The sequence below is a fragment of the Phocoena phocoena genome, chromosome 1, assembly GCF_963924675.1.
Source record: "Phocoena phocoena chromosome 1, mPhoPho1.1, whole genome shotgun sequence".
NCBI classification, from domain to species: Eukaryota; Metazoa; Chordata; class Mammalia; order Artiodactyla; family Phocoenidae; genus Phocoena; species Phocoena phocoena.
Genome location: NC_089219.1, coordinates 181,920,076 through 181,937,237, shown reverse-complemented (window position 1 = coordinate 181,937,237; position 17,162 = coordinate 181,920,076). Strand labels below are relative to the sequence as shown.

The window sequence follows — 17,162 nt, the reverse complement described above, 5'->3', positions numbered from 1 at the left end:
ATAGACATTACAAGCGTTGTGTGCCTTCTGTTCTGATGCTTTCTGGAAACAGTGAAGCATGGCTGGGAGAGCATCCTCCTTTTGTCTGGAGCGCTTGTGTGGAAACTGCCTTTCTGATCTATGCGTTGCCCAGTTACCTGTCTCCAGGCCTGAGGATTCATGCCACTGGAGAATCATTTGGGTGTAACTGAAAGTCACAGGCAAGACGTGGAGAATGGTTATAGTTTACAAAAAAAAAAATGGTCTACCACTTTGCTCTATTTAAAATCACATTATTTTCCTGGGTATATATGAAGTACACGTGCCTTTTATTGCTGCCCTTTTGTCTGATTCACTTTAAAATTCAGATTTGGGATATATTATCTTATTTATTAAATAAAGGAAAGTTCAATTCTAGGCCTCCTTTTTCAAAGAGTTAACTGTGTGAATTTGTGGGGGGATGGGGGGGTCACCTAACTTCCCCGAACTTTAGACTCCTTATTGTAAAGGGGGAGCTTTAGTGCCCATCTTGCCGTCCACTGAGCCGCTGAAGGATCTGTCAAGGCAATATTAAATGTTAATGCTGTTAAAACTTAAGTGTTTAATAACTCAATGCTTGTGGTTTAAATAAGTATTAGAAAGTTCTTTCAAAAATATTTATATGAATTCAACTACCATTACCCAAATTTATTATATGTATCATATTAAGGTGTAATTTATTGTTTTGTTTTTGTCTTTACTGAAAAGCCAATGATAGACTCTAACTTGGAACAGAATTACATGGCTACTTCTCATCATTCTGCTGTCTTCAAAGTATTCACTCAATTCTCCAAACACCTAGAAATTCAAGATATAATTAATTTAATATCAACACCCTTTCCAACACTGTTTATATAAAATTCCTAACGGATTTATTTTTCACCACTTGATTTATATGCTTGTTATTTTATAAATACAATCTTATATTCACATATAGAATAATCTCTAGCTTTGTTTTTGCATCTACAAAAGATATGGAAGGTAGATTCCATTTGTTTCATGGATTTGGAAGGCTGGCGCTTTTCTGTAACAGAACCAGTTCAAAACTATTACAAGAATTACTTAGAAAATGCTCCCTCTTGAGACAGATGGCGTCCAAAGGTTGCATTATTTTAATAAAATGTGAATGTCACAACTTTTTTATATTTAAAGTATAAAAAGCAATCTGCACATTTTAAGCCAAGGATGTGAGATCTCCAAATTCACCAGAATGACTGGTGCAATAGCTTCTGGTCAGTGAGTTCGCTCCAAGCCAATGACCCAAATGTAGGAGAAAATGTACCTGTTGGCTCCATCCACGCACAGCCCTCCATGGAGACACGGCCCACTGGCACACTCATCAGTGCTGAGCTCACAGCCAGCACCCAGGAAGCCAGGGGCACAGTCACAGAAATGGGCCTCCACAGCATCCTGACAGGTTGCACCACTGAGGCAGGGCTGGGATCGACATTCATCAACTTCCAATTCACAGTTTACACCTTTTAAAAAAGTCGGCACAGAAAAGAAAGGCAAAGTTTTAGCAAAGCGTTAATATTTTCGCTCTTTGGCAATGCTTTATTTAGCAAGGCTCTTGTGAAACATGATGTTGCCCCAAATAATTTTCCTCCTTAATTGTAATTGATATTTAACTTTTGTTAAATTGTAACTTTCTGGCATGCTCGTGGGACGGTCACAAAGCAGAGCAGCTGTCACTTACAAAGAATTATTGCATACAACAGCTCGTGGCTTTTTGGTCCGAGGACACAAATCATTCTTAGGACAAAGTAATTGTTTACTGTACTTCTGTTGGAAGCCTGAAGGGGACCGGCCAATGTCTTTAGATTATTTTTAATAGGAGTCATATTGAACAGTGGGTAAAAGCTCAGACTCCAAAGCCAAATGGCCTGGGTTGGGATCTTGGCACAGCCTCTTTTAGCTGTGTGACCTTGGGAAAGTTCCTTAACCTTTCCTTACCTCAGTTTCTTCACCTGAAAAATGGGACCAATAGTTGTAATTACCCCATAGGATAATTATTACAATTACAATGTGTTCTAAAATGTTTATGATAGTACCTGGTGTATACAGTTTGCTAGAGAAAAAAAAAAGTACTTGTTCTTTCCACAAAATTTATTGTACAAATATGATGTGCAATTCTTTCCTTAAGTGCCCCTTTTGCACAGAAATATTTACATTTTCTATAGTGCTGTAAAATGCTGCTTTTAAATAGAAAATCAATTTGACTTAAACTCGTTGTAATTAGTGGTATTATTAGAAGCTACCTCATTTTAAGGTAACATTACATTTAAAAAAAATCTGTATTTACCCCCTTGCCCAAATAGTAGGTGAAGATTATTTTCTAAGCAAACCAAGTTTAAGATTTACAAAAATGGTCACACTGAGATAGCAAACTACTGAATCTACTACTGAATCTGCCAAAACAGTATCTGATACACAATCAAATTTTCCCATAGGTTTTAAAAGACACAAAAGGGGGTCTACCTATATTTGTCAATCTTTATTCCTGTGCCTATGACCCAGGGTAATAAGTTATTAAAATGATATTGAGGAGTTTTCAAATAACTCAGAGGTTTTTAGTAGTTTGATTGATACTGTGCACTCTTTCCTGATAGAAAATACAATAGGATATTCTAACACCACCTGCCATTTACAACTGTGACTAGATTCTACAAATGCGGAAGTGAAAAGAGACGCCAGCATAGTAAATTTGATTGTTTTCTGAGAGGAAAAAGAACTTAAATTTTATGTCACTAAAGATGGCAAGTTGTGGAATAGTATTTGTTGCAGGTAAATGGCCTGCCATTTGAGGCTATTTCTCACCCGGTCTGTGAATGAGATTTTCTGTATCTGTTTTCATTGGTATCAGAAAGGTCAAGAGAAAGAGCACTGAACCGTCCGGTGGAGACCTGTGTTCTCATTCTGTCTCTGAAACAGCTTTTCAGCAATGTTTTCGTATCTTTTTTTCTGCCATGTAAAATAATACAATAACAGAAACCTCTTTTTTAAATACTTTCTAAGAATATATGAAAGATAAAAATGATACATTATTTTTTAAAAGTTTTATATAATTATTTTTAAACACACGTAGCAACTGAAACTATAATGTGTTAGCACTCCATTAAAATGACACTGATCGATCAGGACTGAGAACTCTGCTCACCCCAAAATGATCCATCCCTGTGGGCTCCTGTGGCACTCTCTGCGCAGACGGCAACTGGCACTTATCACACAGCTACAATGTGCACATGCAGGGTGAGGTGATGTCACATGTGTTCTTTTATTCCATCCCAACACATTTAAGGTGCACTGACTTGCCTGTGTCCCATAGTTAGTAAATGACAGTGTCTCTGCCATTCCTGTCTCCTCCTGGTCAACCCACCTCTCCATAACACCTTCGGATTATGTCCTTTGGTATTTTAGTCATCTGTATTTGTTGAAAACTATTAACATATAAAGCCAAACCAGTGGTTTAAAACTTGTTAACACTTTCCTAAATTTTATTTCATAATTCAAATAAAATTCATATATTCATCTGTTATACACCCAGGTTATTTCCTAATGCTTAAGAAATACATTATAAACCATGATTTTAAATACTGCAGCTCCATTTATAACAATGTCGCTCAAATGCTTTAGCTTTAAAGTGATCCTGATGCATGTATAAGAACGTGTTTCAATAACTTAAATACAATTTCAGTTCAAACAACTATTTACTTTAGATTTATTTGATTTGTTTGTATTACTCTTTTTTTTTTTTTTTTCGGTACGCGGGCCTCTCACTGTTGTGGCCTCTCCCGTTGCGGATCAACAGGCTCCAGACGCGCAGTCTCAGTGGCCATGGCTCACGGGCACAGCTGCTCCGCGGCATGTGGGATCTTCCTGGACCGGGGCACGAACCCGTGTCCCCTGCATCGGCAGGCGGACTCTCAACCACTGCGCCACCAGGGAAGCCCTGTATTACTCTTAATATTACTTAGCACTGTGATTCTTACTGCAGCTTTTCACTGCTACTGATATGGAAAAAAAAAGTGATTTGGTCTACGTCTGCATGATGCCAAAATGGCTGGGTGAAAAGTGATAAGTACAGTCAGTCATCCAGATGTTTTTGTATTTCCAGATGCTTGGCTTCATAGGTAAAACATCTGGAAAACTATGATTTTCAGTTTTCATTTGGATGTTTACTGTTACATGCATGCAGCCATTAAGTATAGACAATTAATTGACCTTCAAAAACATACCTACACAGTGTGGTCCAGTCTCTCTGGAAACATTCTTTTTATGACTAGTGTTACTATGTATGGCGCCATGTCATTATAACTCTAGGTAGCAATAGAAATTGAATGCAGTTACACTGAGTAGCACTTCTGTGGCTGATTGTCTAATAAATGGAAAATTCATAACTGTAAAATTCTTTCACAAAGTTCATCCAGGAACCCAACCAATCTGTTGGAATTGGTTTATAATTCTGTATGAAACAAAAGAAAACAAAAAGAGTTGGGGGGAAGAAAACACAAATAAGGGGAACTCTGCACCAAAAGAAAAATGTACAGGGCAGGAAAAAAAAAAAAAATCCTCTGACTTTATCAGCTTTGGCGACTCACTATGACTAATGCTGTGCTAACATGCACAGTGGCATCTCTACATCAATACAGGTGACTAAGATGTGAGATCATGAATTCCTGGCGGTCAGGGATAGTTCCACTCTGAGCTATGCAATTTTCATTAGCTGTCAAATTAAGTTCAGAAATTCCCTCACACCCAAATATTTTTAAAGATATCAGTTTCAGGGCTTCCCTGGTGGCGCAGTGGTTGAGAGTCCACCTGCCGATGCAGGGGACACGGGTTCGTGCCCCGGTCCAGGAGGATCCCACGTGCCGCGGAGCGGCTGGGCCCGTGAGCCATGGCCACTGAGCCTGTGCGTCCGGAGCCTGTGCTCCGCAACGGGAGAGGCCACAACAGTGAGAGGCCCGCGCACCGCAAAAAAAAGAAAAAAAAAAAAAAAAGATATCAATTTCAAAGAGGGATTGGAATTACACGCATTTCCCTTAAGTATTAAGTAGAAAGGTAAAACGATGAGAGATTCCCAAGTTGACGCGCTGGCTTTGGTAGAGAAGCAGCGTTCCTGGAAAATAATCTAAGAATGCTCCCCTTCTTCTTATATAATTAATTTAAAGCAAAAAGCCATTCCACCTCATCTTGGTTTTCAGGACGGCGCTTTCAGCGGGTCCTCCTTTTGTCTCTTCAAATGCTTCTTGGCTTGATTCTTCCTTCCCTTCCCACGCCCCCCTCTCTCCTTGACCCTCCTTTCTTTCCCCTTCTTGATTACTTGCTACGTCATTCTTTTTCCCTTTTCCTTATATGGAAAGATCAGCTTCACTGGAGGGAGAAGACTCCACTTCAGTGTGACTCTTCACTTCATGCCCTTAAGGGTAAGAGAAGGGCCAGGGCCGCTCCTGCCCTCCTGCCTCCCCCTCCCCCTCCCCCAGATATCCAGTCAGAATACCCCATTGCCTGAGGTGGAAGGCTGTCGTGTGAGAACCCAAGAAAAGTGACATCCAAACTTTGAGTGCAATGTGTCGGCCCGAGTATGCCGGAAAGTCTACTGCTGGCACAGCACTGCTGTCACCCCTTCCTAAGACGGCCTCCCCTGCATCACAGAGATGCCAGAAAATACACCTTCTCAAGTCTCCTTCTCCCAGTGCCTCGTGCCTTGAGCTTGCCAATGAGGGGCACTTATGGGTTTGGAAAGTGGGAGAGAAGCCAGGATTCTCTGGACATTTCCTAGACTGGTCCCACACATGCACAGATGTGCCTCATAACAGCTTCCTAGGGAGTCTGGAGACCACTCATTCCACTGCTGCAGGATGGGATGGCTGGAAACTTCCCTGAGGTTCTTCAGAACTTCAGCGCTTTCCTAGGAGCTTTCAAGAACCCCCACTTTGGTGCTTTGGACAAAGATCTTTCCTGGAAACTTCTTTGACTTCCTTTGGCCATCATACAAGCAGTGACAGCCTCTTGGATTTGATGGCACGTGACCTTCGCTGTCACTCAGGGCCCTGTGCCTAGAAGGGTCCTGTATGAATTTCCTAGAGCTTCCATAACAAACTACCAGAAACCAAGTGGCTTAAACAACAGAAATGTATTGCCTCACTGTTTCCAAGTCTGTGATCGAGGTGTCATCAGGACTGGTTCCTTCAGAGGGCTGTGAGGAAGAATCTATTGCAGGCCTCTCCCTCGTTTCTGATGGTCGACTGGCAATCTTTGACATCCTTTGGCTTATAGAAGCATCACCAGAATCTCTGTCCTCTGTCCTCAAATAGGAATTAAGGGCTTACAAATTACATAGGCTGTTCTGTGTACAAGCCCTTAATTCCTACAGTAAACTCTTCATATCTGAAATATATAGAATGAATTTTTTCCTGACCAAATCCTGATTGATACACAGACCTAAGATAGAAAAGACTGGAGTAGCATACTCAAACAAGCAGAACTGTTCAGGTTTCAGTCCAGTGTTCAGATTAAAGGAGAGAAGCTGAGGGTCACAGATACAGCACAAATGCAGTTGGAGTAGAAGCCCCGTACTCTTCACCCCCAACCTAGGTGAGCTGGGGATTTGACAGAACCGCAGATATGTGCTGGAATCCCAGGAAAAAGGTTGTTAGTGTCCCATTTTCCTTCTAGAACTCTGGAAACACATGAGGCCGCCATAATTGCCAAGCCACCGTAGCACAAAACGGTTGAAGAGAGAAAACTACACAGGACCTGAGTAAGTGAAATTGTTTTATAGAGAATGCTTGTGGAAACATTAAAGCCGCCAAGTGCTTTCAAAATAAGTGAAGTAATTACTTTTTTATAAGGCTGAGTTAGAGAATTTTAAACATTGTACCTGCTACTATTGCTTTCCTTCTTCCCCCTCTCCTCTGCCGTTCATCACAGAAGAGCAGAGGGACGTGGGTTTTGTGGGGAGACCGCCCAGGCCCATGCTCTGCTCTCCACTGCTACTAGCGAGGCTGGATGTAGTTAGTGGTCAGTGAATGGTAGGTATTATCTGCAGTCATTTGTTCTTCCCTGTATTCCTTCCTCAATTTCTCCAAGTAGAGAATAGAATCTTTAAAAATTTTGAAAAGTAATTGGAAGCAAAGACAACTCTGCAAGGGAATCTGGAATCGCTTCAAACTCAGTTAAACACAGATGCGATGCTAAGAGTATAGGAGCTAGAAACCGGAAAAATTTGGAGCAGCCACTATATTAAATATGGTTTTAAAAATCTACCATGACATATAAATACCTGCTGAACAACAGTAAATACATAACTACAATTGGATAATATCTGAGGTGGGTCAAGAGACTTTAAATCAGGGGAAAAGAAAGTAGGCAATGGGGCTTTCCAGGACTGGAAAGTTGCAAAATATTAATTGAAGGTCAAGGGCAAGAAAGTTAACAATAGAGATGACAGAGGTACATCAGTAAAACAGCTCCCCATGGAGTTCAGGCTTGTTAAGGAGACATCAAGATATGGAAGGAGTGATGGACAGCATGAGTGTGGAGAGGCCAGGTGACTGAGATTCTGCTAAAGATGAAGTAAGATTTCAACAGAAGCAAGAAAGTGAGAAACTCGGGTTGTGGTGAGAATTTTGGTTGTAAAGCAATGGCAGGGTCTAAACTGAAGTGTGGCGTTGTATCTCTATAGTGGAGTAGAGATGGAGGTCACTGAAATTAAGAAGCTCAAGAAGTTCCAAAAGCTTGGTCCATAAAATTCTGCAATAGCTCCTAATTGGATTTAGATAAACCGAAAACTTATTTTGGTACCTAAAAACCTTTGTAATATTTTCAAGTTCATTTCCCATGACAATCCTATCATCCCTTTACACGCCAGTCCTATCAGACCATTTGCTTTTTCTCAAACCCACCACGTACTTCTACCCTCCTACGAGTTTGGACACACTGCTCTCTCTCCCTCTCTCTCTGGAAAATTCTTTCCCACCTGTCCACCTGATGAAGTCTTCCTTTAAGGCTTCTGTTAAATGTCCCATCCTCAGTGAAGTCTTCCCCTATTTCCTTACTGGTTTCATTCTCTGTGTTTCACAGCCCTTACACCATTATATTTTACTTATTTGTTACTTGCTTATCTCCCACAACTGCTTTGAAGACAAAGATCCTTGCCTATTATTAATGGTAACAGCTGACATTCACTGAGAGTTTATTTCACACCAGATACTGTGCTAATAAGCATTTTATGTGAATGATGTTATTTTGCTTAATTGTCAAAAAATTATCCATGAGGCACTACTATGATGCCCATTTTATTAAGGATGAAACTGAAGCCCAGAGAAGTTAAGAAATTTGAAGCTGATCAAAAAGTTAGAAAGTGGGTAGAGTCAGGATTAAGTAAGTCAGGATGAAACTGAAGCCCAGAGAAGTTAAGAAATTTGAAGCTGATCAAAAAGTTAGAAAGTGGGTAGAGTCAGGATTAAGTAAGTAACAGCTTACAAGGAAGAGAAGAGAGTCAAGAACCAAACGATGGTCTTTCAGGAGCAGTGGGCTGAGTGAGAAAGCCAACTTTCCTCCTGGCCCTGAGAATCAAGGGGAGAGGAACCCTTTAATAAGTGTTGTGTGCAAAGTGGTTTCATCAGAAAAATACCAAGTTCCAGCAAAGGCCAAGGAATTAAAGTTGCATTGGAAAAAAATTTAAATGTTTTGTTTATTTACTTGCATTTGAGAAAAGACTGTGGGGGTGGAGTGGGGGGAAGCAGGTGACCATTATTCTGGAAATCAGGAAGGAGTTTTTCCCATGACACTTCCATAGAAACTACATTAGCGGTGTGTAACTCGAGGTTAGATCTCCCTTCTGAATCCAGCTATCTACAGGATATCTCCGCTAACTATCTCACAGGCATCATTCAACAATTCCAAATACAGACTCTCTCTCTTCCGTCCACCCTCTCTGACCCTCTACACCCCCATCCCTGTCAGTAAATGGGATTATCATCCAGGTCACCCAAGCCAGATTTCTAGCAACTATCGTCATCTCACTTGTTATTTCCCACATCCTAATTAGTCATCAAATCCTGTCATTTCTCCCTTAGAAATGGATCTAAGGTGCCATCCCCATTGCTGTAAACTTATCCAGACCCTCACCATCTCTCATCTGGTCTGACTACTACTGGCTTCTCTCTTCCTAATCACTCTCTACATTTCTGACAGTGATCTTTATATGATATAAATCTGATTTTACTATCGTCTGTGCAAATTTTTAAAATACTTTCTCCTTGTCTAGGAAAAAGCACAGTGTCTTGGAATACTGTAGAAGCTTCTAAAAGATGTGGACTCGGTTGGGGCCACCTACAAGGATGGTCTTGCGGCCCACCGTGTCTCATGCCCCTAGACTCCACAGAGCTGTTCTCCTTACTTGTAAAGCCCACTCCTCCCTCCCTTCTGCCCTGGCTGATTCCAGTTAGTTCTCCAAGATTGAGGTCCAGTGTCACATGATTCTGGAAACTGTAGTGAACCACTTAGACCTGCCTTAAGCACCACTTCACTGTAATATAAAAGTATATATTATATTGTACAGCAATTGCTTTATTTGTCAATTTTATCTACAAAATTGCTAGATTTTTGAGGTCAAAGTCTTTGTCTTTTAACACTGAGATCTGTAGCATTTAGCACATATTCTGGGACATAGCAAATGCTCAATGAATTGTGAGTGAATGATCATGTCATAGCTATGGAGTGACTCACCTTCTCTCCTGAAAGTGATCGGCATGCCAGGATGCAGCTTCTCAACGCTTCCACAAGCCTGGGCCCAGTCAAAATCAAAGCCATAAAGTCAAATCTGTGGCTTTGGCAAATGTCTAAACAAAGCATTGTTTCTGAACAATTGTGCCCTAAACTTCTGATCAGCATTTAGAGATTTTTCAGCTCAATATGCATCTTTCAGCAATTAGAGATCAAGGTTAACTCTACTGCAAGATAATGCACATCACAGGTTATCAGCCAGGAGCAGGTCTGGTCACCGACGCTGTCATCACTCATCACAGTGGGGATAGAGGGAACCACACACACCGTGTGGCATTGACCAACCACTCTGATCACCTTTCTCATTATCTGCAGAGCCCACACTTTGGAAATAATTCCACTTTAGCTTTAAGTTATCATCCTAAATTTCAGAGTCCACCCAATATAATTAATATCTAACAGGCCTCTCTATGCACAACATTTTCCTTTTGAATAAGAATTATATATGCTATTTCTGGGGTCTTTAAGGAATGATATACGGTACATCAGTTACAACACTTGTCAGTGCAAATCTGGACCCAGTATCAGTGCAGAGGTACATAGCACACGTTTCCATTACAGCTATGGGTTTACAGTAGAGGTCTGGATTTCTATATATCAGGTATAACCTTTTAACATCCTGGGACAATGAAAAGAGGCTGTGCCACTTCCTGCTCTGATTAATAGTGTCAAGCTAGTAAAATAATGATTAGCAAGATGCTATGAGAGATTAGAGTCGGGATTTTTATTTTCAGTGGGAACATCTCTGGATTTTTATACAAAAGGATCTCTGGCTTGTGCATTTAGACACACCTTTCCTAAAGATACCAAAAAGTTATTAACACACCTTTTAAAAAGCATTCACTTAAAGTAGACTTTACAAGCTTAGGATTCATCTCTGAAGGACAAATAAGTTTCATCAATTCCAAGACTGCTATGTTTCACCCTCATATATATATATATATATATATATATATATATATATATATTTTTTTTTTTTTTTTTTTTTGCGGTACGCGGCCCTCTCACTGCTGTGGCCTCTCCTGTTGCGGAGCACAGGCTCCGGATGCGCAGGCTCAGCGCAGGCTCAGCGGCCATGGCTCATGGCTCACGGGCTCTGTGGCATGTGGGATCTTCCTGGACCGGGCACAAACCTGTGTCCCCTGCATCGGCAGTCGGACTCTTAACCACTGCGCCACCAGGGAAGCCCCACCCTCATATTTTTAACTTCTAGAAACCACCATGGACTTTACAATCAACAGTGCCTTGGTGTTGTGCTATATTTTAGTTGTGGAATTTTTCTTTCTTAGTGTATATGAAGTCAATGTAATTATCAATGATGAATTTAACCCTGATAAAATATGAAAATAGATGTATTCTTTTATTATTTCTAATAATATTTATTACATATTATAATATGTATTAAAGTATTATTAATACTTTATTATTCCCACCAGAATCTACTCCAGGGACCCAGCCTCTCCCTACCCAAAAACTAGGGCTCCCAGGCGCCCCAACTGGAGGGTCCCCAGGCAGACCACCTGGCTGGCCAAGGCAAGGCAGTGAGTTTCTGCCAGCTGTGCCTTCGGGGGGAACGGGCATCATTAGGTGGATTAGGGCTTGTAATTGGCAGATGTCTGGTTTCCCCCAGGAGCACAGGATACAGAACTGGCCTCTCCTGAACCGGGTTCTGGCCCGGATTCCCCCTGTTCCAGAGAGCAATGTGCGGAGCACATGCACAGCTGGCTCCCAGGCCTCCAGGGTCTCTCACAGAGGATGCCTGCTGCCTGACCCGCACATCTCTGGGGGGCTTAGGAGGGCCCATCACACCTGCCACCAGGTGGAATAAGCTCCTTTGGGTAGGTTAGGCTTGGAATTAGGCAGATGCCTTGTGTCTTCATGACCCTTGAACTCTTCCAGGCCATTGGCTACCCTTAACCACAAGAGATACTCTTGGGCAATAGGCACTATTTTATTTATTTAACTAATTATATCATTGTTATTATAGCTATCTAAATCTTCTTTGTTTCTGAAAGGTATGCTTTCAGCAAGAGTCATAACTGGAATAACCTCTTTAATATTAAGCATGCTTTTTGCTCATTTTGTTAACCCCTTTCATATTTTGCCCTATTCCCTCCTCCTCTTATCATTCGTGAAAGTTTAAGAATGTTCTTGACTCTATTTCATCCCCATCTTTCCAGAATATTCATGGAGGCTAGACCTCGTTCTAGGAGAGGAAAAAACGGCTCTTTTCTCGTCAGTCCTAAGGGCAGGCGGAGAGCAGCAGCGCCTTCCTGTTCTGCCTTGTCTGTGACCCTTCCTAGAGTGCTGGTCTACTGTGGAAATGCTCTTCCGCCTCCCCTACTCTAACCAGCTCGTCCTTCATTCCTCTTCTCCAGCCATTTTTCTCTCAACCCGTCTCTGTGCTATACCTCCAAACTTCATCCCATCTGAAATGTCATAACATGTACAAAGATGTTACTTGATTTTAAAATCTTACTTTCCTAAGTCAATAGGCATGACTTCCTCAATCTACTGCCCATATTTTGTATGTGTGTAGATATACATTTTTAATGTGTAAAAGTGAGAAAATCTATACCAAGTTTAAATTGGAGTAACCCATTTCAGGGTCTCCAAGATGCTATGTTTGAAAAACACACTACTTTTCTGAGTGGCTTATATCTTGCTTAATTTTTTAAGTTTCTTGGGAAGATTATAGAAAAATTATGAAGTTCACATTTTATGTTAAATATGCCAATATTATACATTTCACCCTTTGGTAATTACAATCTTTTCATCATAAACATCTTTCTTATGTTTCTCTTCATTAGGATAACTGTTATACCTGAGTATTTGAAAAGTTATAATATTAACAATTTCTTAAATCCTTTATTTTATGATATGGCAGCTTCAGAAATTAAATTCTTACCTAGACATATCATAATATTCCAGTTTTAACTCATAAACAGAGTGCAGAGGTTATGACCTCAGTTAACCCATTCCTGAGTATGAGTCTAATATATTCAAAAAGAAAGCAGTTCAGGTATAAGAAAATGATCTGTAAAAATTATTGGTCAACATGGTGTAAACAATGATAATAGTGGGGGACTTTAACATTCCACTTACACCAATGGACGGATCATCCAGACAGAAAATTAATAAGGAAACACAAGCCTCAAATGACACATTAGAACAGATAGACTTCATTGATATTTATAGGACATTCCATCTGAAAGCAGCAGAATACACTTTCTTTTCAAGTGCACATGGAATATTCTCCAGGATAGATCACATCTTGGATCACAAATCAAGCCTCAGTAAATTTAAGAAAATTGAAATCATATCAAGCACCTTTTCTGACCACAACACTATGAGATTAGAAATCAATTACAGGAAAAAAACTAAAAAACACAAACACATGGAGGCCAAACAATATGCTACTAAATAACCAGTGGATCACTGAAGAAATCAAAAAATACCTAGAAACAAATGACGGTGAAAACACAATGACCCAAAACCTATGGGATGTGGCAAAAGCAGTTCTAAGAGGGAAGTTTATAGCAATACAATCCTATGTCAAGAAACAAGAAACATCTCAAATAAACAACCTAACCTTACACCTAAAGCAACTAGAGAAAGAAGAACAAACACAACCTAAAGTTAGTAGAAGGAAAGAAATCATAAAGATCAGAGCAGATATAAATGAAATAGGAATGAAGAAAACGATAGCAAAGATTAATGAAACTAAAAGCTGTTACTTTGAGAAGATAAACAAAATTGATAAACCTTTAGCCAGACTCATCAAGAAAAAAAGGGAGAGGAGTCAAATCAATAAAGTTAGAAATGAAAAAGGAAAAGTTACAACTGACAACACACAAAAACAAAGGATCATAAGAGACTACTACAAGCAACTATATGCCAATAAAATGGAAAACCTGGAAGAAATGGACAAATTCTTAGAAAGGCACAACCTTCCAAGACTGAACCAGGAAGAAATAGAAAATATGAACAGACCAATCACAAGCACTGAAATTGAAACTGTGATTAAAAATCTTCCAGCAAGCAAAAGTCCACGACCAGATGGCTTCACAGGTGAATTCTATCAAACATTTAAAGAAGAGCTAACACCTATCCTTCTTAAACTCTTCCAAAAAATTGCAGAGGGAGAAACACACCCAAGCTCATTCTATGAGGCCACCATCACCCTGACACCAAAACCAGACAAAGATACCACAATATGAGAAAATTACAGGCCAGTATAACTGATGAACATAGACGTAAAAATCCTCAACAAAATACGAGCAAACAGAATCCAACAACACATTAAAAGGATCATACACCATGATCAAGTGGGATTTTTCACAGGGATGCAAGGATTCTTCAATATATGCAAATCAATCAATATGATACACCATATTAAGAAACTGAAGAATAAAAACCAAATGATCATCTCAGTAGATGCAGAAAAAGCTTTTGACAAAGTTCAACACCCATTTATGATAAAAACTCTCCAGAAATTGGGCATAGAGGGAAACTGCCCCAACATAATTAAGGCTGTATATGGCAAACCCACAGCAAACATCATTCTCAATGGTGAAAAACTGAAAGCATTTCCTCTAAGATCAGGAACAAGACAATGATGTCCACTCTCGCCACTATTATTCAACATAGTTTTGAAAGTCCTAGCCACGGCAACCAGAGAAGAAAAGGAAATACAAGGAATCCAAATTGGAAAAGGAGAAGTAAAACTGTCACTGTTTGCAGATACAATACTATACATAGAAAATCCTAAAGATAACACCAGGAAAATTCTAGAGCTAATCAATGAATTTGGTAAAGTTGCAAGATACAAAATTAATGCACAGAAATCTCTTGCATTCCTATACACTAACAACAAAAGATCAGAAAGAGAAATTAAGGAAACATTCCCATTTACCATTGCAACAAAAAGAATAAAATACCTGGGAAGAAACCTACCTAGGGAGGCAAAAGACCTGTACTCAGAAAACTATACGATACTGATGAAAGAAATCAAAGATGACACAAACAGATGGAGAGATATACCATGTTCTTGGATTGGAAGAATCAACATTGTCAAAATGACTATACTACCCAAAGCAATGTACAGATTCAGTGCAATTCCTATCAAATTACCATTGGCATTTTTCACAGAATTAGAACAAAAAGTTTTACAATTTGTATGGGAACACAAAAGACCCCAAATAGCCAAAGCAATCTTGAGAAAGAAAAACAGAACTGGAGGAATCGAGCTCCCTGACTTCAGACTAAACTACAAAGCTACAGTAATCAAGACAGTATGGTATTGGCACAAAAAGAGAAATATAGGTCAATGGAACAGGATAGAAAGCCCAGAGAGAAACCCATGAAGCTATGGTCACCTAATCTATGACAAAGGAGGCAAGACTATACAATGGAGAAAAGACAGTCTCTTCAATACATGGTGCTGGGAAAACTGGACAGCTACATGCAAAAGAATGAAATTAGAATGCTCCCTAACACCATACACAAAAATAAACTCAAAATGGATTAAAGACCTAAATGTAAGGCCAGACACTCTGAAACACTTAGAGGAAAACATAGGCAGAACACTCTATGACATAAATCTCAGCAAGATCTTTTTTGACACACCCCCTAAAGGAATGAAAATAAAAACAAAAATAAAGAAATGGGACCTAATTAAACTTAAATGCTTTTGCACAGCAAAGGAAAACATAAATAAGATGAAAAGACAACCCTCAGAATGGGAGAAAATATTTGCAAATGAAACAACTGACAAGGGATTAATCTCCAAAATATACAAACAGCTCAAGCAGCTGAATTATCAAAAATACAAACCCAAGCAAAAAATGGAAAGAGGACCTAAACAGACATTTCTCCAAAGAAGACATACAGATGGCCAAGAGGCACATGAAAAGATGCTCAACATCACTAATTATTAGAGAAATATAAACGGCAATGGTACTAGTAGCAATATTGAGGATGTTAAAATAGTGACAACCAGCATATGCATAGACTTAAATAGTTCATGAAAAAACTTTCATTAAGTCATGTCATTCTCACCAGGACCCTGAGGTTAGGTGATATTATTATGCCTATATGTTAAAATGAGGAAACAGAAGCTCAGAACTCTTGTTATTTATCAATACCAAACCACTAGAGAACATCAAAGCTGGGCCTGGAATCCCTGTCTCCTGCTAATTCCTCATATTACAGGCTAGTATCATGTATGACCATATCTCCTCCTCACTCAGCCCGCGCACCCTGCTCATAGCTGGGAAGGCACTAAGAGGAGGAGTCAGAGGGAGACAGAGTTTAGGATTGAGCACGTCATCCGTAACTACTGCCTAAACCACAAGCCAATCATCAGAGCAAACACGACCGGAGAGACATCACCCCTTTCTAAAACATCTCTGCAGTCCTTGCCCCTTGCATTCAGCTCATTGTTATTCATTCAAAAATAATAATAAATGTAGCCAGAGGACAGAAGTCTCAGCTCTACATCCTGGAAGTGGTGCACCCCTGCTCTGCTATGGTCCGTTTTCTCTCTGGAGCGTTTCCTGACCCTGAGCGGCATCTTCCTTTGTGCTTCCTCTGCACTCTGTTCAGAGAGAGACTGTAATTTTTGTTTACACCCCTCCTCCCTGAATAAATTTTGCCTTAGTCATCTTTATATTTCCACGGTCCGGCAGAGTGTCCAGTGCCTTGCAAGGCTGTGATAAATATTTGCTGAGCAAATAGCATTTGTTATTTTGTACACTCATTCAACACACATTTGTCAAAAGCCAGAAACTACATTTCATCATAAAAACTACTTCAAATGGCTCTAGTCCTGAGCAAAGGCCTGAACAGTGTTTAATTGCCTTTACATGACACCACCAAAAGTTGGTCAATTTAATAATTAAGAGCATATAGAAAAACAACCATTTTCCTTTGATAAAATAAAGATACAGCCTGTGAAATTCAGAATTTCTCTTTAGGCTGTTATACATTATTTTCCTTTGAGGTCTGAAAGATAATTGTTATGGGTATATTACATGGTGAGTAAAATTTGAGATATCTAGGTAGGTGCTCATAGAATCAATATTTAAGTGTTACTTAAACTGGTGTCATATATTGAGTATGTTTATATAAATATGGACTATTTATTAAAAATTATTCCCAGTAAATTGATGTAAGTTCATCAAGTTTTATGCCTTAATTTTATAATCAGGATTATACTTTCAGTAAAAAAAATCTTTCAATAGTAACGATAATATTATTTCTCATGAAATAAGCTTATATTTTATAATATATAATACTTTTATTTTTCCCAGATTATTTTCATGACCATTAAATTACCCACTTGATTCATC

At 39.5% G+C, this 17,162-nt stretch overlaps 1 protein-coding gene across 1 annotated transcript in view; it reads right to left on the bottom strand.

Annotated features, from left to right (window-relative positions):
- Nucleotides 1-17,162, bottom strand: part of CRB1 (crumbs cell polarity complex component 1) — a 145,242-nt gene that overhangs the window by 120,952 nt on the left and 7,128 nt on the right. Inside the window, exon 2 of the mRNA XM_065880477.1 lies at nt 1,301-1,496. The gene's annotated coding sequence lies outside the window, so the exon portion shown is untranslated. The remainder of the gene's footprint in view (nt 1-1,300; nt 1,497-17,162) is intronic.